Genomic DNA, 20,694 nt, shown 5'->3' with positions numbered 1-20,694 from the left:
CGTGCGGGGCTTGGGGCTGGCGGCGCCGGCTGGGGGGGCTCCGCGCCGAGGCGAAGTTTCTTACCTGCGCTGGGGCTGGGAACGCGGGGACCCGGGCTGGGAACGCGGAGACGCGGCACGGGCGTTCCAAAATGGAACTCTGCTGGCTCCCCCCACCCACTCCCCACTCCCCACCGGGCGCCCGGCTCGGGCTCCGTGGGAAAGAGGGGGAAAGCCAGCCTGCCAGCCAGCCAGACAGACAGAAAAAGCCCCCGTACGGAGAACGGTGGCCAAAATTTTTAAAAGAAAAAAAAAAAGGAAAAAAAAGGGAAAAAAAAATGCCTCGATCAGTGGGGAATCTACGCCAAAACCCACATGATCTGTAACGTCAGCATGCGTATTTGCATACGATACCACCACTCGAGCTGCCACCCGGGCTCGGGTTCCGCAGAAAGTTACAAAGTGAAATTCAGCCCCCTCCGGAGACACCGGCGAAATGTCATTTTTCAGGCAGGAGCTGGGGGGGAGGCTAGCCCTAAAGGCGCTGGTTACTGGCCAAGGTAGGGGGGCAGTAAATTAACTTAAAAGTCTGAGCCTAGTAACGGACTCGGTGGAATTTCTGCGAGAAGAGGAGGGGGAGGCGCGAGCGAGATCATTGAATATTAAGCACGACCCCGCGCGGCGGCCGCCGCCAAACCTTCTCGGTGCAATACCCATTTTCTTTATGAAAAGTTCAAGGTGTCACTGATGAGCTCAACAAACTGTTGATCTTGACCACGTGGAGTGGCGGACCGTGGGACCGAAGGGCGCGCTTGCAGGCCCGGCTCTGGCGGCACCCGGGCCCCGGGTCCCTTTGCGTGGGACTGTGCGCGGGTGGGGCCACCAAGCACCCTGGGCGCTGCCTGCGCCTTGGCTCGGCTTCAGGCTCAGGAAAATAATAATAACGATTTTAAAAGTATGTTGAGCGAGACACATTTTACTCCCGGAATGATAATGAGAAGGCTCGGCGTGGGGAGGGGAAGAAGGAGCCCCCCACTTATATAACGACTTGAAGTTAGATCACTTTTGCTTGGGGAGATTCCGGGATTTCCGCCCGCGCCAGGTCTGAGGCTCGTTAAAGATCTTCAAACTTTTTTCCCTTAAGAGCCAATAAACAAACAGACGCCCCAAGGGCCGACTTAAACTCTGGTAGAGCCCGCGTTTGCTGGAATTCTCAGATTCGAAGAAATGCACACGCCTGCGGTGCTCGAAGAGAAGTCCCTCGGAAGCTAGGCGGGTCGCTTTCGCAGCTGGGACTCCAATGTTCCCAGTGGGAGCGGAGCTCTCGCCGCGGCAGCCCCCAGGCTCCCCTCGGCGCCTTAGAGCAAAGGAGGCGGGGGATCGCGCTGCCCTTCGCCCGCGGCCTCGGAACCATGAACTTGTATTCCGGGCGCCGCGCTCCTGCCACAGTGCTCGGCTAAAGAGCTCTAAGGAATTCGGGATCCGGGCGGCAACCTGTCTGCGCCGCGCATTCCTGCCCAGGTGGACCTTTCTTCCCCTGGGCTGGCCTGTGGAGTTTTGGGCAGCTCCCGGGCGGGGACGAGGGGATGCGGTCTGGGGGCTAGTTTAGAAGCTTCGAGCGCAGCGAGAAAACAAAGGGAGCCTGGGGCTGGGAGGCTCTGCGGAGTCCCCGCCCGCCCTGCAGATTAGCAGGCGCGTCGCGTCGGGGCTTCCAGGCCAGCTCTGCTCTGGGGAATTAGAACGAACTCTAGCGGCCGTTTGCAACTCGGCTGTGGGCGCGAGGGCATCAACAGGTGGCCGTGTGCAGCGGAGAGGCCAGTGGCGAGGACCCGGACTGGGGTGAGGACGGCTGGCCTTGGGGCTGACTGGGTGGCGGACGCGCTGGGTGACATTTTGGCTTTTTCATTTCCGAGGCCGGGGAGAAGGAAGTAGCTAAAGGTTTTTGTAAGTTCTGCCCTAGGGCTCTAATTTCTGACATACCCCTTGACTCCCCAGAAATCCTTTGCAACAAAAATTAAAACAGCTCATATGCAAAACTTTCTTAATGGCCTGCACCTGTTTGTTCGGTTATTGCTGATGTAGGGTCTGTTTGTTTACATTTTAACCGCCCATAAAACAAGATTCTATCCTGGGAAGGAGTCTCTTGCGTGATGCTCGCGGACCTGAAAGGCGACCTGGAGGGGCTCTTACAGGATTCTGTTAACTTCTTGATGACTGTAATCCAGCTTGGGCCACATCTTTCTCAACCTCATTTGGTACCGGCTAAGAACCTAATTTACTTGCCATCAACATCAGAATTTACCGATGCCTGATCTCCTCCCAACCTCTGCCTCACCCAGGGTGAACCAAAACTGTAAAAAGAAAAGAAAAAAAATGGGACCCTCCCCCCATTCCCCCGCCTTGTCCCGTCCCGCCCAGCCACACCAACTTCAGCATTTTTACATCGCTTACCTTATTATGCCCCTTCCAGGCCATTCCACTCCCTACCCCCGCCCCCTTTAAAATAAGTCTAGTTCTGTCTGTTTCCATGGAAATTACCCAAACCTTAACGAAGCTATTCCTATTTTGAGGCTGCACCTCCTCTGGATGATCAATCACTTACGAGGGTTTTCTATAAGCCAAGTTTCCCTTGCTGCCACCTCATTGCCACCTGCTTCTGGCTGGGTGACAGATTGTATGTAGGGTGGAATGGGCCGGGCCGGAGGGAAGCCAGGTAACCCTCTAAACAGTCTGCTGGGTTCTCATATCTTCAGAGCACTTGGATCTCATGGACACTAGCAAGGATGAGGGGCTTCTGATGTGTTGCAGTGTTTTAAAATTGTTAAGAGTTTAGCATGGACTGAACTTGCACCATATAAAGAGAAAACAACGAGGAATAAGACAAAGGTGGCTTTTGCTTTAGGTGGTATGATCCTCGTTTGCTTTAAATATACCCATGGAGTAGACAAACCGTTATCTGACAGCATTTAGGAGCTTCAGAATCAATAATGTTGGACAAGTAAATGTTCAGCCAGGAAGTAACATATGCCACTTTCACTTAAAACTCATTGGTCAGAACTAATCACAAAGTTAACTGTAAAGATCCATGGAAGTATTGTGTGCCTGGAAATGGAGAGAATGGGAAAGATTTGCACTAATATGATAGCACTAATGACTATCATAAATAATAATAGCAGTTCACAATTATTGATCATTCACCATGTGCTGAGCCTTTTATATGTATCATCTCATTGAATCATCACAAAAATCTATATTTTATCTTTATTTTACAGATATAGAAACTGAGACTTAAAGAGCGTAAGTACTGTACCTTGCTTGACATCACACATGCTAAGTAATGGAGTTGGAATTTAAGCTTAATTTTACCTGCTTCCCAGAGAATAGACTTTTAAAACACTGTCCTCAACCACCTTTGGACTTAATTGGTCCCCTGATGTTGGGCATTGGGTAGTTTCAATTTTATTCCAATGAACAACCTTGTGTCAGATCTTTTGAAACATCTGCGATTACTTCCTTAGGATAAATTCCTAGGTACATATTTGCTTAGTTGAAATATACACACATTTCAAGAATAAAAACCTTTTGCAAAAAGTGAAAGCCTTAGGAGGTGCGGTAGTCTTCTAAGATGGCTTTTTTCAATCCTTTCCTTCCCTTTTTGAAAAATACGTCACCATTAAGAGGTGGAGTTTACTTCACCTCCCTTGGAATCTGGACTAGTCCTGTGATTGCTTTGGATGCAGTGAAAGTGATATTCCGAGACATCTAAATCCAAGTCTTAAGAGACTGGCAGTTTCTGTTTCCTTCCTTTTAGGGTCCTGCTGCCATGCTGTGAGAAGCCAAAGTTTCATGGAGAGGCCACATGGAGCGAAAACAAAGGTGATAGGGACAATAGCTCCACCTGAGATCCTGGTTAACACACAGACTTTAGCCATCTTGGATGCTCCAGCCTAATTGATCTCCCACTTGACTCTAGTCTCACCTGACATTATGTAGAGGAAAACCATCCAGCTCCACCTAGTCAACCCACAGAATAATGAGATGATCATAAGACTGTAGTTGTTTAACATTATTAACTTTTGGGGTGGTTTATTACACAGTGATAAATAAATAAAATGGGAGTTATTATCTGTGTCTTTATTTGCACATATATCTGAATATTGCAGATCTACTTCCCCCTGAGCTCTGCAGGGTACAGGTAGCATTGTGAAATATTGGAGGCCAGGACAAGGGGGTAGAGAGGCCTCTTGGTCCATGATGCCTGAGCTGGCCCACTCTCCAAATCAAAGCTTTTGATTTTAGTTGTTGCTCATGAAGGATCCCCCGCCACAGGTCCCAGATCCTAAGCAAATAAGAACTCATTTATCAAGCATAGATACTCGGTAGGTACTGGAGTTAAGTTCCTGTTTGGTGATGCCAAAAACAGAGGTTTCCATTATTTAAGGATATACACTGTGATAGGGAGTGCAAGTGCCTGCTATGTACATGGCTGCCTGGGAGGTGCTTCTTATACTTTATGTCATTTAATCTTTTAAACAACCTTCTGAATAGTATATTGTCTCCTTAATTTGTAGGAGGAAACAGGAGTTTATAGAAGTTTATGAATTATCCATGGGCCATACAGCTGATAAGTTAGAAGCAGGTATTGAGTCCACATTTAATTGATTACAAATCCTGCCTGCTTCCCACTATACTTGTGACTTGCAAATTAACTCATGTGCAAACCACCTTCACCAATTTTGTCCCAGTAGCAAAGGAACTACCTATAGTATTTTTAATTTAACATTTTATTCGGCCAGGGTCGTGGCTCACACCTGTAATCCCAGCACTTTGGGAGGCTGAGGCAGGTGGATCATTTGAGGTCAGGAGTTTGAGACCAGCCTGGCCAACATGGTGAATCCCCATCTCTACTAAAAAACACACAAAAAATTAGCCAGGTGTGGTGGTGAGTGCCTGTAATCCCAGCTACTCAGGAGGCTGAGGCAGGAGAATCGCTTGAACCAGGGAGGCAGAGGTTACAGTGAGCCGAGATTGTACCACTTCCAGCCTGGTGACAAAGCTAGACTCTGTCTCAAAAAAAAAAAAAAAGAAAAGAAAAAACAGAAAACATTTTATTTACATTGATTCACATTTTTAAAACTTAAATGCACTTATTTCATACTAATACTAAAGAAGCCTTTTGTCACAATAGAAACAAGAAAATCCAATATTGAATTTTCAAATGAACCAATGAAAGGTAACAGTGAAAATAATCATGGGGAAAAAAAAAAAACAGCACTATTGAGCCAGCTAGATACTCTTATCTGCAGAAGGTAGAGACGGAGGGGAAAGGTGTTAGAAAGTTATTAGAGACAGGGTAGCACCAAACTGAGAATTTTTTCTTGAGCTAATTAAAAGGATGGGAAGAGAATTGAAAGTTGTAACTTTCTCTGAGTCAGAGCTATTTTGTGCTGTACCTGCACATCATTTAAAAGCATCTCATGGCCACACATGCTACTTAAGCGGTACATGTTTCACACTGCTGACACCTGGCTGCCTATCACAGTTCTTCATGTATGAATCTATTACAATGTTGCTCCCTCTGAGAGCATAAGAATCAGTGCCACGGGTTGAAGGGCTGAATGGTTGTGCTCTCTTGCCTCCCAATTCATATGTTGAAATCCTAATCCTCAATGTGATCATATTAGGAAGTGGGCGGGGCCTTTGGGAGGAGATTAGATCATGAAGGTGGGGCCTTCATGATGGTGATACTGGAGTGCTGGGTAGAGAAAGGCGGGTCCCTGGCCAGGGCTCCACCCCTACAGACCTAGGTGAGGACAGGCACTCCTGCTTTTGCGTCTAAACGTTGCATTTTCCAAGACCACCCTGGCCCGCCACACCCTCATCCTGGTCCTATAAAAACCCGAGACTCTAGCAGGTAGACACAGGCAGCCAGACGAGAGGGGCAGTTGGAGAAGATCTGGGCTGCTAAGCAGCCTGACTCCAGGGGAAAACCATCTCCCTTCTGGCTCCCCCATCTGCTGAGAGCTACTTACACTCAATAAAACCTTGCAGTCATTCTCCAAGCCCACGTGTGATCAGATTCTTCTGGGACACCAAGGCAAGAAACCCCGGAATACAGAAATCCCTCTGTCCTTGTGATAAGGAAGGGGGTCTAATTGAGCTCGTTAACACAAACCGCCTATAGACAGCTAAACTAAAAGAGCACCGTGTAACACACACCCACTGGGGCTTCGGGAACTACAAACATTCATCCCTAGGCACTGCTGTGGGGTCAAAGCCTCACGGCCTGCCCGTCTGTACACTCCTGTAGAAGTTTGGGTAGCGGGGCACTAAAGAAGCGAACCACACCCTCATTGCATGCCCTGCAAGGGGGACAAGGGAACTTTTCCCATTTTAACGGGATTGGTGCCCTTCTAAAGGGATACACCGGAGAGCTCACTTTCTCTCTCCCTGCTTCCGTCTAAGTGAGGACACAGCAAGAAGATGGCCAGGAAGGGAGCTGTCACCCAAACCTGATCATGCTGGCACCCTGATCTCAGACTTGCAAGCCTCCAAAACTGTGAGAAATAAATTTCTCTTGTTTAAGCCACCCAGTCTCTGGTTATTTGTTCTATAGCAGCCTCACTTAAGACAGTTCAAGGAACTTGCAATTCTGTAAACACCAACTAACTCATTTCCCTGGCTCCAATTTCTATGTCTACTATCCATGCTGTCACCAAAACACATATCTTGCTTGGTCACCTCCTTGCTTACAGTCTTTTATTGCTTTCTACTTCTTTGGGGTGGCAGGAGTGATCTTGCATAAACTTGTCCAAATCAGCATTTCCAGCCTAGTCTTCTGCCCCTTCTAATCTTGTTCTCTACAATTTAGCATCACTGGGTTCCTTGTCACTCCCTACATTTTCCATGATCTTTTCCATCTTTGTAAATGGTGCACACTGTACCTGGAATGGCTTCCCTCTTCCTCGGTCCTTCAAGACACAGATCAAATGTCACTTTCTTTAGGAAGCCTTCCTGTACTCTCCCAAAGGGTTAATCCTGCCTCCTCTGAAGTCCTACAGAACCTTGCACTTAACCTTGAGTTAGCAATTATTGCCCGATAATCTAGTTACTTCTCTGTATTTGCTGTATCCGTTTTACTGTAAGTTCCTTGTGGATGAGTATTTCGCCATAGTCATCTCTGTGTCCTTGTTTCTTGTCTCACATGGGATATATAGCAGGCAGAATTCAAAGATGGCCCCCAAGATTCCCAGTCCCTGGTTATTCAATCAACCACGGATGTAGGCATTGCTGTGAAAAGATTTTGCAGATGTTGTTAAAGTGCCGAATCACTTGCCCTTGAAATATGGAGATTACGAAGATTACCTGCATAGGCCTGATCTAATCATATGAGTCCTTTAAAAGCAGATAGGTTTCTCTGGCTGGTGGCAGAAGGGAAAGTCAGAGACATTCAAAGAATGAGAGGGATTTTACACGAGGGAGGTTTTCTGTTGCTAAGATGGACCTGAGAGCCACTTCTAGAAGCTGAGAGCAGAACCTGGCTGACAGTTAACAAGACACTTGGGACCTCAGTCCTATAAGCACAAGGAAAGGAATTCTGCCAATAGCCAACAAGCTTGAAAGAATACCCTGAGACCTAGATGAGAAGCGAAGCTCTGACTGACACCTTGATTTCAGTCCAGTGAGACCCTGAGCAGAGAATCCAGTGAGGCCATGACTAGATTTCCGACCTACAGAAATTGTGAGATAGTGAATTTGTATTGTTTTATGCTGCTAAGATTTTGGCAGGTGTTTTTTCCATAGAAGTAAACAATTGATAAAGGGTAGATGCTGAGTAAATGTTTGCTGAATGAATAAGTGAATGAAAACATGCATCATTCAGCAGCTATAGATGACATTTAAGGGGAACGCCTTTCCTCACTCCTGGTTTCCAGGAGGAGGGGTTTTCTCCAGAGGATGTTTCTGCTTCTCTCTGACTCTGGAAGCGTCTGGCTCAGCTGCACCCTTCCTCCCCGGGGCACTCCCCTGAGACCCTGAGTCTCCTTTGTTCTGCATCTTAGCATTGGTTGGGGCACTCCCAGCAGCACTGCCTGCACCTGTGTGGGTATGCCAGTCTCATTCTGGGTTGTGTATTTGCAGCCCACATGGCTAACAGATGATATTAGTCAGCTCAGGCTGCCATAAAAAATGCCCAGCTGGGTAGCTTAAACAACACTTTTAGGCAGCTGCCATCTTGCTACGTGCTCTCATGACTACTTTGTGTGTATGAAGAGAGAGAGAGAGAGAGAAGAAAAGCCAGACAGAAACAGAGCAAGCAAGCAAGCAAGCTCTCTAGCTCTCTGGTATCTTTTCTTATAAGGTCACTAATCCCATCATGAGGACCCCAACCTTACAGCCTCATCTAATCCTAATTACCTCCCAAAGATCCCATCTCCAAATACCAAAACATTGGGGAGTAGGGCCTCAACATATGCATTTTGAGGGGACACAAACATTTAGTCCATAGTACAGACATATGACCCCCTCCTTCAGCGTGGCTACTAACGGTGATGAAGATAGATGATTTATTGGGCCCCATATGTACTCCTTATTTTATTTGCATACTGGATTGGGAAAATGGGTATTATTTATTCAGGGGAGAGTCTCTTGGAGACCTCAACAGAAGACACAAGCTGTTGTGGGAATTGTACCTGTGGCAAGACAACATTTTTGGAAATGTTTAGTGATGGTGTCATCTCCATCCACATCCTTGTACTCCTTGACCTTCTTCTTCACCCCATCCAAGTAGAGATAAGAATTTTTGATGCTTTTCCCCTCAGAGAAGGAATGAGGTAAAAATTGCATTTTTGAGCAAACTCTTGGCTTTCTAGTTTTAAAAATGTGGATCCCTAGGGGGATGGAAAGAACTTAGGACATGGACAATAAATTTTAGAGAGAACAGAAAAAAGAGAAGCCTCACTGCTGCCTCTCCCACACCTGGAATGGTTGCCTTCGTTTGGGAGAAGAGAGAGAATTGGAGGGAAAGTAATAAGGGTGCTACAGATTCCTTCTCTCTGGATGAACCCCAAGGAGGTGGCAACATCCACCCCCAAGGACTGTGGGATCAGATCAGAAGACCTGAGCCATTTCCAGGTAGAGTTCTGGGGGTGGGTAGAGAGACACCAGAGAAAAACTGGTTGCTTAGTGAGGCAGGTAGAGAAAATCCTGCCTTCCCTCCCCTTGGCTGTTCCATAAAGTGACTTTACCACCTTCCATCAGGACATAGGGTCTATTTCCCCTGTCCTTGAATCTGGTTGGGTTTGTGAGTGCTTTGAACAATAGGGTGCAGCAGAAATGAATGATTCTATGTGATTTTTGAGGCTGGGTTATGAAACGCAATGCAACTTCTGCTGTGACTGCTGGGACACTTGAGTTTTGGAAACTTGAGCCGCTGTGTAAGAAGTCCGTTTCCCTAGAGGCTGCTGTGCTGTAAGGTGACCTCAGCACATTAGGAGAGGCCTCGAGTCAGCAGCCCCAGGTGAGGTCCCAGCCAACAGCTGGCATCCACCACCAGACAAGGGAGCCATGAACCCTCCAGATGATTCCAGCCTCCAGCTGTTGAATCACTCCCAGGGATCCGGTCTTACCAGCTGTTGCCCTAGACATCATTGGAGCAGAGACAAGCCATTCCCATTGTGTCCTGTCTGAATTCCTGAGCCACAAAATAGTGTGCATAATAAAATGGTTGTCTCACACTCCTAAGTTGTGGGGTGGTGCGTGATGCAGCAAGAGTAACCAGTGTGGGGGATGAACGTGGTATGATCCCAAGTGCCCAGGGTGGTGTAGTCCATAGAATAATGGCGCCAGGCTGGGTACAGTGGCTCACACCTGTAATCCCAGCACTTTGGGAGGCCGAGGTGGGCGGATCATGAGGTCAGGAGTTTGAGACCAGCCTGGCCAACATGGTGAAACCCTGTCTCTACTAAAAATACAAAAATTAGCCAGGCGTGGTGGCACATGCCTGTAATCCCAGCTACTCCGGAGGCTGAGGCAGGAGAATTGCTTGCACCCAAGAGGCAAATGTTGCAGTGAGCTGAAATCATGCCATTGCACTTCAGCCTGGGTGACAGAGCAAGATTCCGTCTCAAAAAAAAAAAACAAAAAACAAAAAAAAACCCCAGAATAATGGCCCCAAAGAGGTCCACGTCCTAGCCCCTGGAACCTGTGCATGTGTCCTCTTACATGGCAAAGGGATTTCACAGATATAATTAACTTAAGTATCTTGAGATGGAAGATTATCCTGGATTATCTGGTGGTTCTGACATGAACACCGGGCTCTTTATAAGAGAGAGGCGAAAGGTCAGAGTTAGAGAAAAAGACATGATCATGAAAGCAAGAGGTCACTGTGGTGCAGCCACAAGTGAGGCATGTAGGCAGCCTTTAAACTTTTTTTTTTTTGAGACAGGGTCTCACTCGGTCACCCAGGCTGGAGTGAAGGTGTGATCTCAGCTTGCTGTAACCTCCATCTCCTAGGCTCAAGTGTTCCTCCCATCTCAGCCTCCCGAGTAGCTGGGACCACAGGCGCACACTACCACACCCTGTTAAAGTAGGCAGCCTCTAGAAAGAGGAAAAGGCAAGACAATGGACTCTCCTCTGGAGCTTCCCAAAAGGAAGCAGCCCTGTGGACACCTTGATTTTCATCCCATGAGACCCATTTTAGACCTCTGACCTCTGGAACTGTAAGAGCATACATTTGTGTCATTTTCAACCATGATGTTCGTGGTAATCTCTCACAGCAGGCATAGGACATTAATCCAAATGGTGTGGATGAGGAATGATGGGGTGATGGATCCTCAAGATTGCAGGGTGCACAGATGACACTCAGCATAGGAGGGTTCTTGCCCTCTCTCTCTCCCTACTCCCCACCCCCATGTTGATATCAGGCTCTGTATGTGTCCTGGAATGAACCATCTCCCTGGGGAAATGAGCAAGGAATAGGAGTTGAACTCTCTGTGATCATTTTCACGACATTGGCTGAATAGGACCTTAACATACAAATGAAGTTGCATCATAGAAAGTAAAGAAAGCGGTAAGCCTTGCACATGTGAGTTGAGGATTCTGATTGATAAGTGATGTGCACTTAGCAGAAAGTGTGTTTCCCAGGGCAGTGGGTGTATCTACATAGTGGCCACATGGCACTGGGACAAGGATTTGCCTGTGGTCTTTTAAGAATTGATCAAAGGTAACAAAATAAGAATATTAAATTTCGTGTGTGTGTGTGTGGGAAAGGAGCCAATTTATGAAATTAAATAAAGTTGCCCGGGCATGGTGGCTCACGCCTGTAATTCCAGCACTTTGGGAGGCTGAGGTGGGTGGATCACGAGGTCAGGAGATCGAGACCATCCTGGCTAATGTGGTGAAATCCCGTCTCTATTAAAAATACAAAAAATTAGCCGAGTGTGGTGCCTGTAGTCCCAGCTACTCGGGAGGCTAAGGCAGGAGAATGGCATGAACCCGGGAGGGGAGCTTGCAGTGAGCTGAGATCGCACCACTGCACTCCAGCCTGGGCAACAGAGAAAGACTCCGTCTCAAAAAAAAAAAAAAAAAAAAAAAAAAAAGAAAGAAAGAAAGAAAGAAAGAAATTAAATAAAGTCCACAAAGGAAGTGAGAAATTTGGGCTCAGGCATCCTATCCTGGCTGGGCCCAGCACAGCTGGAGCTCACCACACTGGGCACCCCCATTGTCCCACCCCTCCTAAGATAGGGCTTAAATAGGCCAGGCCCCAGCCTGGTGGCCAGGAGTCCCAGGGCCCAGGGTGGACAGAAGTCAGAGAAGTAGGGTTGCTGCAGGGCCTCTTCTGCTGAGATACTTTGGACGGGGTTACACTTCAGAAGATTCTGCAGCAGGTCCCTTCCTGTGGCATTGAGTTTAGGCACGACGTTCACCAGGGATGTTGTGGCCAGGTACATTGGGTACAGCTTATAGTCTGGCAGTTTGGTCATGGAGGGCCACTGCTCCTCGGTGGGCATCCCTAGCAGCTGGAAAATCCTCTTCAACTGGTCGTTGACATCATTGCCTGGAAAAAGAGGCTGTCCAGCATTGGCCAGCTCTGCAAAGATGCAGCCGGCTGACCACATGTCAATGGATGTGGAGTACGGCTTGGCCCCAAAGAAGACATCTGGTGGGTGGTACCACAGTGTGACCACTCCAGCTCAGTAACAGCAGATGCGGATCCAAAAAGCTCGAGACAGGCCACAGTCAGCCAATTTCAGCTCCTCGTTCCTGTTTATTAGCAGGTTCTGGGGCTTCAGGTCCCTGCGTAGCACATTGCTGCTGTGACAGAATCCCAGGCCTTTTAGCAGCTGGAAGAGGAGTGACTTTACAATCTCAGGATCAAGGTCACCATTGCAACTGTCAAAATACTTTTTCAGGTGCTGTTGACAGAGTTTGAAAACCAAAGTCAGCTTCTTGTCGCTGTGCAGGACGTCATGAAGCCTGACGATGTTCTTGTGCTTCAGCTCCTTGAGTAGGCAGACCTCCCGGAGGGCGGAACTCGGCACACCCTCATCATTGTCATCCAGCCTCACCCATTTCAGAGCCACGATCTCATGAGTCTCCCAGTTTTTGGCCTTGAACACTGTCCCGTAGGTGCCTTCCCCAATCTTCTCCAGTTTCTCGTATTTCTGCATTGCGGTGGCCACAGGGGCCCCTGTGGGCTCTCGGTTTTAAGACTCAAGAATATTAAATGTTTTTAAATTTTTATTTCATTTATTCTTTTCTTTAAAGACAGGGTCTCACTCTGTTGTCCTGGCTGGAGTGTAGTGGCATGATCATAGCTCCCTGCAGCCTCAAACTCCTGGGCTCAAGCAATCCTCCTGCCTCAGCCTCCTGGGTAGTTGGGACTACAGCTGTACACCACCATGCTCAGCTAATTTTAAATGTGTTTTTTTTTAAGTGACAACTTTTCATTTTGAAAGAGTTTGACTCATAAGAAGCTGCAAAAATAGTACACAGAGATCGTATGTACCCTTCACCCAGTTTTCCTTAACGATAACATCTTACATAGCCACAGCACAGTTTTCAAAATGAGGAAGTTGACATTGGTGAAGACTAGTACAGGCTTTATTTGGATTTCATTGGTTTTTGATGCATTCTTTAAAAAAATTTTTTTTTTGCTTCTTTGAAATTTGAGTTTTTTGTAGTTTTTATTTTTTATTTTTTTGAGATGGAGTCTTGCTCTGTCACCAGGATGGAGTGCAGTGGTGTGATCTTGGCTCACTGCAACATCTGCCTCCCGGGTTCAAGCAATTCTCCTGCCTCAGCCTCCTGAGTAGCTGGGACTACAGGCGCCCACTACCACACCCAGCTAGTTTTTGTATTTTTAGTAGAGATGGAGTTTCACCATGTTGGCCAGGATGGTCTCCATCCTTTGACCTCGTGATCCGCCTGCCTCGGGCTCCCAAAATGCTGGAATTACAGGCGTGAGCCACTGAGCTGGGCCTGTAGTTATGTTTTTAATTAAGATTTTTATTTTGAGATAATGACATATTCACAAGCAGAGCATACCTCTTGTTGCCCTTTTATAGCCACACCTACTTCTTCATCCCTGTTCCCTTCAAAACTACTGGCAACCATTAATCTGTTCACCATTCCTATAATTTTGTCATTTCAGACATCTTTTATTTTTTTTCAAATTTACTTTAAGTTCTGGGATATATGTGCAGAATGTGCAGGTTTATTACATAGGTATACACGTGCCATGATGGTTTGCTGCACCCATCTACTCGTCATTTACATTAGGTATTTGTCCTAATGCTCTCCCTCCCCTACCTCCTCACCCCCTGACGGGCCCTGGTATGTGATGTTCCCTTCCCTGTGTCCATGTGTTCTCATTGTTCAACTCTGACTTATGAGTGACAACATGTGGTGTTTGGTTTTCTGTTCCTGTATTAGTTTGCTGAGAATGATGGTTTCCAGCTTCATCCATGTCCCTGCAAAGGACACGAACTCATCCTTTTTTATGGCTGCATAGTACTCCATGGTGTGTATGCGCCACATTTTCTTTATCCAGTCTATCATTGATGGGCATTTGGGTTGGTTCCAAGTCCTTGCTATTGTGAACAGTGCTGCAATAAACATACATGTGCATGTGTCTTCAGAGTAGAATGATTTATAATCCTTTGGGTATATGTCCAGTAATGGGATTGCTGGGTCGAATGGTATTTCTGGTTCTAGATCCTTGAGGAATCACCACACTGACTTCCACAATGGTTGAACTAATTTTATGTAAATGGGAATTATATAGTATGACCTTTTAGGACTGGGTTTTTTTCAATCCGATTATTCTCTGGAGATAAATCCAGGTTGTTGCGTATTTCACTAATTTGTTCCTTTTTATTCCTAGCAGTGTTCTCTGTTTTGGGTATATTACAGTTTGACCATTTATGTGTTGAAGGACATCGAATTATTTCCATTTGGGGTTTATTACAAATAAAGATGTGATAAACATTTGTGTACAGGTTTTCGTATGAACTTATGGTTTCATTTATCTGGGATAAATGCCTAGGAGCGTGATTGCTGGGTCACATGGTAAGGGCATGTTTAATTCTGCAAGCGACTGCCAAACTGTTTTCCAGAGTGGTTGTATCATTTTACTTTTCCACCAGTAATGTATGAGTCACCCAGCTTGCCTGCATTTTGTTGTAAATATTTTTTATTTTGGCCTTTCTGATAGGTATGTAGTGATATCTCATTTTGGTTTTAATTTGCATTTCCCTAATGGCTAATGATGTTGAACATTTTTCATGTGTTTATTTGCCGTCTGTGTCTCTCTGAAAGTGAAAAATAATGTCTCCTGCCCGTTATCTAATTGAATTATTTGTTTTTATGCTGTTGAGTTTTGAGAAGTCTTTATTTATTCCAGATACTAGTCCTTTCTTGAACAAGTGATTGCAAATATTTTCTCTACTCTGTAGCTTGCTTTTTCATACTATTGACATGCCCTTTCACAGAGCAAGATTTTTAATTTTGGTGAAGTCTGATTTTGAATAGTTTCCTTTTACATATCATACTTTTGGTATCATGTCGAAAAACTCTTTGCCTAGCCCTAGATCCTAAACCGTAGATCCTAAAGATTTTCTTACTTTTTATACATTCTTTTTTTAGGTTTTTTTTTTTTTTTGAGACAGAGTCTTGCTCTGTTCCCCAGGCTGGAGTGCAGTGGCACAATTTTAGCTCACTGCAACCTCGTGCCTCAGCCTCCTGAGTAGCTGGGACTACAGGCATGCACCACGATGTCCAGCTACTTTTTGTATTTTTAGTAGAGATGGGGTTTTGCCATGTTGGCCAGGCAAGTCTTCAACTCTTGGTCTCACATGATCCACCCACCTCAGCCTCCCAAAGTGCTGGAATTACAGTTATAAGCCACCGAGTCTGGCCAAGATTTTCTCTTATGTTTCATTCTGAAAGTGTTATAGTTTTTATGTTTTATATTTAAGTCTGTGATCCATTTTGAGTTAATTTTTATATGATTTAGATTGATGTTCCTTTTTCACCTATGGATGTCCAATTGCTCCAGACATTTATTGAGAAAACTTTTTTCTTCATTGAATTGATTTTGCACTTTTGTCAAAAATCAGTTAGAGATACAGGTGTGGGTCTATTTCTGAATTCTCTTTTCTGTTCCATTATTCTATGTGTGTATCCCTAAACCAGTACCATACAATTGGATTACCATAGCTATATAATAAGTCTTGAAACTGAATAAGTCTTGTAACTGATTGCTCCCATTTTATTCTTCTTTTTCAAGATTATTTTAGATAGTCTATTTTTTGGTCTGTCTCTATACATTTTAGAATAATATAGTCTAGGTCTATAACAATCCTTGCTGGGATTAAGATAGGAGCTGCATTTAACCTCTATGTCAATTTGGGGACAACTGACACTTTTACTAGGTTAAGTCTTCTAATCCATAAATACAATATGTCTTTACATTATTTAGATATTCTTTGACTTTTTTCGTTAGCATTGTATAGTTTCTAGCATACAAGTCCTTACGTGCTTTGCTATTTTTATACGTAAGTATTAGTTTTGAGTGATTGTAAATAGTATTTGTATATTTTATTTTGGTATCCATTTGCTCATTGCTAGTATTAATATATAAAAATATAATTGATTCTATGTTTATCTTGTATCCTGCAACTTTATTGAACTCATTTATTAGTTTTAGGATTTTTTTTGGTAGATTCCTTGGGGTTTTTTTATATAGACAATCATGTCTTCTGCAGGAACAGTATTATTTCTTTCTTTTCAATATATTAATATATACCATTTATTGCCTTCTTGCACTAGCTACGACTTCTAGCACTATGTTGAATAAGAGTGGTGAGAGCGGACACTTTCCTTGCTCTCAATCATAGAGGGAAAGCTTTCAGTCTTTCATTATTAAGCATAATATTTGTTATAGGATTTTTGCAAATCCTACTGATCAAGATGAGGAAATCCTCCACTATTCTTATTTTCTGAGAGTTTTTTTTTTTAACTATGAATGGCTGTTGAATTTTGTCAAATGCTGTGTCTATGTTTATTGATTTAATCATATGATTACCTTCTTTTCGCCTGTTACTGTGGTGGGTTATGTTTACTATGCCATGATTGTACATTGATTCTCAAATATCAAACCAGTCATGCATCGGTGGAATAAAACCCCCTTGATCATGTATACACCACACACTTTTCATATGTTGATTAATTCTATCTGTTAATATTTTATTAAGGATTTCTATGACTATGTCTAATATTATGTCCATATTCATAAGGGATATTGGTCTGCAGTTTTCTTTTTTGTGTTGACCTTGGGTTTGAGATGATGGTAATACTAGCTTCATAAAACAAATTGAGAAGTGTCCCCACTTCTATTTTTCACGGAGTCATTGTACAGAATTTAGTTAATCCTTCTTCAAACATTTGGTAGATTCTTTTGTGAGACAATCTGGGCCTGTAGATTTCTTTTTTTGGAGTTTACAAATTATTGATTCAATTTTCTTAATATTATAGGGCTATTCAAATTATCTGTTTCATATTGAGTGAGCTGTGGTGGCTTGTGTTTTTAGATGAACTGGACCATTTTGTCTAAGTTATTAAATTTATGTGTGTAGAGTTATTCATAGTATTACTTTATTATCCCTTTGATGTTTTCAGGATCTGTAATGACATCCTCTGTTTCATTCCTGATATTGGTAATTTGTGTCTTCTCTCTTTTTCCTTTGTCAGTCTTGTTAGAGGTTTTACAGTTGTATAGCTCTTTCTTTCTTTTTTTAACTTTTAGGTCAGGGGTACATGTGCAGGTTTGTTATGTAGGTAAACTTGTATCATGGATTGTTGTACAGATTATTTCATCACCCAGGTGTTAAACCTAGTACCCATTAGTTATTTTTTCTGATCCTCTCCCTCCTCCGGCCCTCCACCTTTTGGTAGGCCCCAGTGTATGTTCCCCGCTATGTGTCCATGTGTTCTCATCCTTTAGCTCTCACTTATAAGTTAGAACATGTAGTATTTGGTTTTCTGTTCCTGTGTTAGTTTGCTAAGGATGATGGCCTCCAGCTCCATCCACATTCCTGCAAAAGATATGATCTCATCCGTTTTTATGGCTGCATAGTATTCCCTGGTGTATATGTACCACATTTTCTTTATCCAGTCTACCATTGATGGGCATTCAGGTTGATTCCATGTCTTTGCTATTGTGAATAGTGCTGCAATGAACATAGGTGTGCATGTGTCTTTATGATAGGGACATTTGTATTCCTTTGGGTATATATCCAGTAATGGTATTGCTGGGTTGAATGGTATTTCTGGTTTTAGGTCTTTGAGGAATTGCCACACTGTTTTCTACAATAGTTGAACTAATTTACACTCCCACCAACAGTGTGTAAGTGTTCCTTTTTCTCTGCAACCTTGCCAGCACCTGTTATTTTTTGACTTTTTAGTGATGGCCATTCTGACTTGTGTGAGATGTTATCTCATTGTGGTTTTGATTTGCATTTCTCTAATGATCAGTGATTTGCATTTCTCTAATGATCAGCTTTTTGTTTTCATGTTTGTTGGTTGCATGTATGTCTTTTTTTGAGAAGTATCTGTTTAGGTCCTTTGCCCACTTTTTGATTGGGTTGTTTGTTTTTCTCATGTAAATTTGTTTGAGCTCCTTATAGATGCTGGATATTAGACCTTTGTCAGATGTATAGTTTGCAAACATTTTCTCCTATTCTGTAGGTTGTCTGTTTACTCGGTTGATAGTTTATTTTGCTGTGCAGAACCTCTTCAGTGCATAGTTCTTTCTAAAGAACTAGCTCCTTATTTCATTGAATTTTTCTTTGTTGGTTTTCTCTTTTCAATTTTATTATATTGGTTTCTGGTTTTATATTAGTGTATTAATTCATTTTCACACTGCTGATAAAGACATACCTAAGTCTGGGTAATTTACAAAGAAAAAAAGGTTTAATGGACTCACAGTTCCACGTAGCTAGGAAGGCCTCATAGTCATGGCGGAAGATGAAGAAAGAGCAAAGGGACTTCTTACATGGTTGTGGACAAGAGAGAATGAGAACCAAGTGAAAGGGGTTTCCCCTTATAAAACCATCAGCTCTTGTGAGATTTATTCCTATCATGAGAGCGATATGAGGGAAACCGCCCCCATGATTCAATTATCTCCCACCAGGTCCTTCTCACAACATGTGGGAATTATGAGAGCTATAATTTAAGATGAAATTGGGGAGGGGACACAACCAAACCATATCGATTAGTATTTGATTTCTTCTTGCTTCGAATTTCTTTTTCTTTTTTTCTTTTATTTATTATTTATTATTATTATTATTATTATTATTATTATACTTTAGGTTTTATGGTACATGTGCGCAATGTGCAGGTAAGTTACATATGTATACATGTGTCATGCTGGTGCGCTGCACCCACTAACTCATCATCTAGCATTAGGTATATCTCCTAATGCTATCCCTCCCCCCTCCCCCCACCCCACAACAGTCCCCGAAGTGTGATGTTCCCCTTCCTGTGTCCATGTGTTCTCATTGTTCAATTCCCATCTATGAGTGAGAATATGCGGCGTTTGGTTTTTTGTTCTTGTGATAGTTTACTGAGAATGATGATTTCCAATTTCATCCATGTCCCTACAGAGGACATGAACTCATCATTTTTTATGGCTGCATAGTATTCCATGGTGTATATGTGCCACATTTTCTTAATCCAGTCTATCATTGTTGGACATTTGGGTTGGTTCCAAGTCTTTGCTATTGTGAATAGTGCCGCAATAAACATACATGTGCATGTGTCTTTATAGCAGCATGATTTATAGTCCTTTGGGTATGTACCCAGTAATGGGATGGCTGGGGCTTCGAATTTATTTTTCTTTTCTTTTTCCAGGTTCTCATGATGGAAGCTCAGGTTATTAATTTGAGGCTTTTCTTTCTTTCTTTTCTAATGTATGCATTTAATGCTATAAATTTCCCTCAGCACTGCTTTAGCTGTGACTCACAAATTTTCATGTTTGATTTTAATTTTTATTCAATTCAATGTAATTTTAAAAATTTCCTTTGAAACCTTCTCTTTGACCCATGGATCATCTAGAAGTGTGTTGCTTAGTTTTTAAGCATTTAGAGATTATTCCATTATCTTACCATAATTGATTTCTAGTTTGACTTCACTGAGGTTGGAAAATACGCTATTTATGATTTCCATTCTTTTAACTTTGTTAAAGTTTTTTTTGTAGACTAGTATATGGTTTATCCTTGTATATATTCCATGGACACTCAAATAAATGTGTGTTCTGCTGTTATTTGAGAAGAGTGTTCCAGCTATGTCTATTAGATTTTATTGGTTGATAGTGTTTTGAGTTCTATATCCTTGATTTTTGTCTAATTGTTTTTATTAATCATTGAGGGGACAGTGTTGAAGTCTCCAACTATAATTGTGGATTTGTCTAGTTCTCCTTTTCATTCTATTAATTTTTACTTCACAGGTTTTGCAGTTCTATTGCTTGGTGCATACACAGTGATCTTATTTGGGGTTCACTCAGCATTTTGAATCCCTAGTTTTATGTCTCTTCACAAACTTGGGATGTTTTCAGCCATTATTTCTTTGGGTAATCTTTCATCCCTGTTCTCTTTCTCATCTCTTTCTGGAACCCCAATGACACAAATGTTAGATCTTTTGCTATGGTCTGGCAGGTCCCTGAATTTTTTTTATTATTATAACTTTTTTCAATCTATTTTTTCTCTTATTCAGATTGTTCTGTGTTTAAATTCACTTATTCTTTCCTCTGCTCTTTCATTGTACTGTTGAGTCCAGCCACTGAGGTTTTATCTTCAGGTCTAAAATTTCCACTGGGTTTCCCTTTATATTCTTTATAGATCTTTGTGGAGACTTTTTATTTCTTTCCTGAGGCTTTCTATTTTTTATTTGTTTGCAACAAGCTCATATTTGCTCTATGAAGCATTTTGATCATGGGTGTTTTAAAATCATTGCCAGGGAATTCTAACATAATTTCATCATCTCTGTGTTGGCATCTAGTGATTGTTTTTTCATTCAATTTGACATCTTCCTGGTACTTGGTACGACAAGTGATTTTTGAAACATGGGAATTTTAAGATTAGGTTATGATACTCTGATCTTATTGAAAACTTCTGTTTTAACTGGCTTTCTCTGACATCACTCTGGCAGAAGAAAGAA

General features: G+C 43.2%; 1 protein-coding gene, 1 long non-coding RNA gene and 1 pseudogene across 10 annotated transcripts in view; 1 reads left to right on the top strand and 2 right to left on the bottom strand.

Annotated features, from left to right (window-relative positions):
- Positions 1-2,012, bottom strand: part of ZHX2 (zinc fingers and homeoboxes 2) — a 197,353-nt gene extending 195,341 nt beyond the window's left edge. For 3 of the 8 annotated variants that reach the window (XM_054497457.2, XM_063669042.1, XM_054497454.2), the window contains exon 1: positions 65-2,012. The gene's annotated coding sequence lies outside the window, so the exon portion shown is untranslated. The remainder of the gene's footprint in view (positions 1-64) is intronic. The other 5 variants (XM_063669044.1, XM_063669046.1, XM_063669045.1 and 2 more) reach the window with 3 other exon arrangements.
- On the top strand, positions 1,662-4,102 carry LOC134740040 (uncharacterized). Of its 2 annotated transcripts, XR_010127280.1 has the most exons (3): positions 1,710-1,818; positions 3,252-3,276; positions 3,791-4,102. It is a non-coding gene; the product is annotated as an uncharacterized LOC134740040 (long non-coding RNA). The 2 variants fall into 2 exon arrangements; XR_010127279.1 differs by having other exon boundaries at positions 1,662-1,818; positions 3,252-4,102.
- A 7,498-nt stretch (positions 4,103-11,600) lies between these two features.
- Positions 11,601-12,647, bottom strand: LOC129042132 (cyclin-dependent kinase 5-like; annotated as a pseudogene).
- Positions 12,648-20,694: the final 8,047 nt, after the last annotated feature.

Source organism: Pongo pygmaeus, chromosome 7 (assembly GCF_028885625.2).
Source record: "Pongo pygmaeus isolate AG05252 chromosome 7, NHGRI_mPonPyg2-v2.0_pri, whole genome shotgun sequence".
In the NCBI taxonomy this organism is placed as follows: Eukaryota; Metazoa; Chordata; class Mammalia; order Primates; family Hominidae; genus Pongo; species Pongo pygmaeus.
Note: the sequence above shows the minus strand (reverse complement) of the source record. Positions and strands in the feature narration are given on the sequence as shown.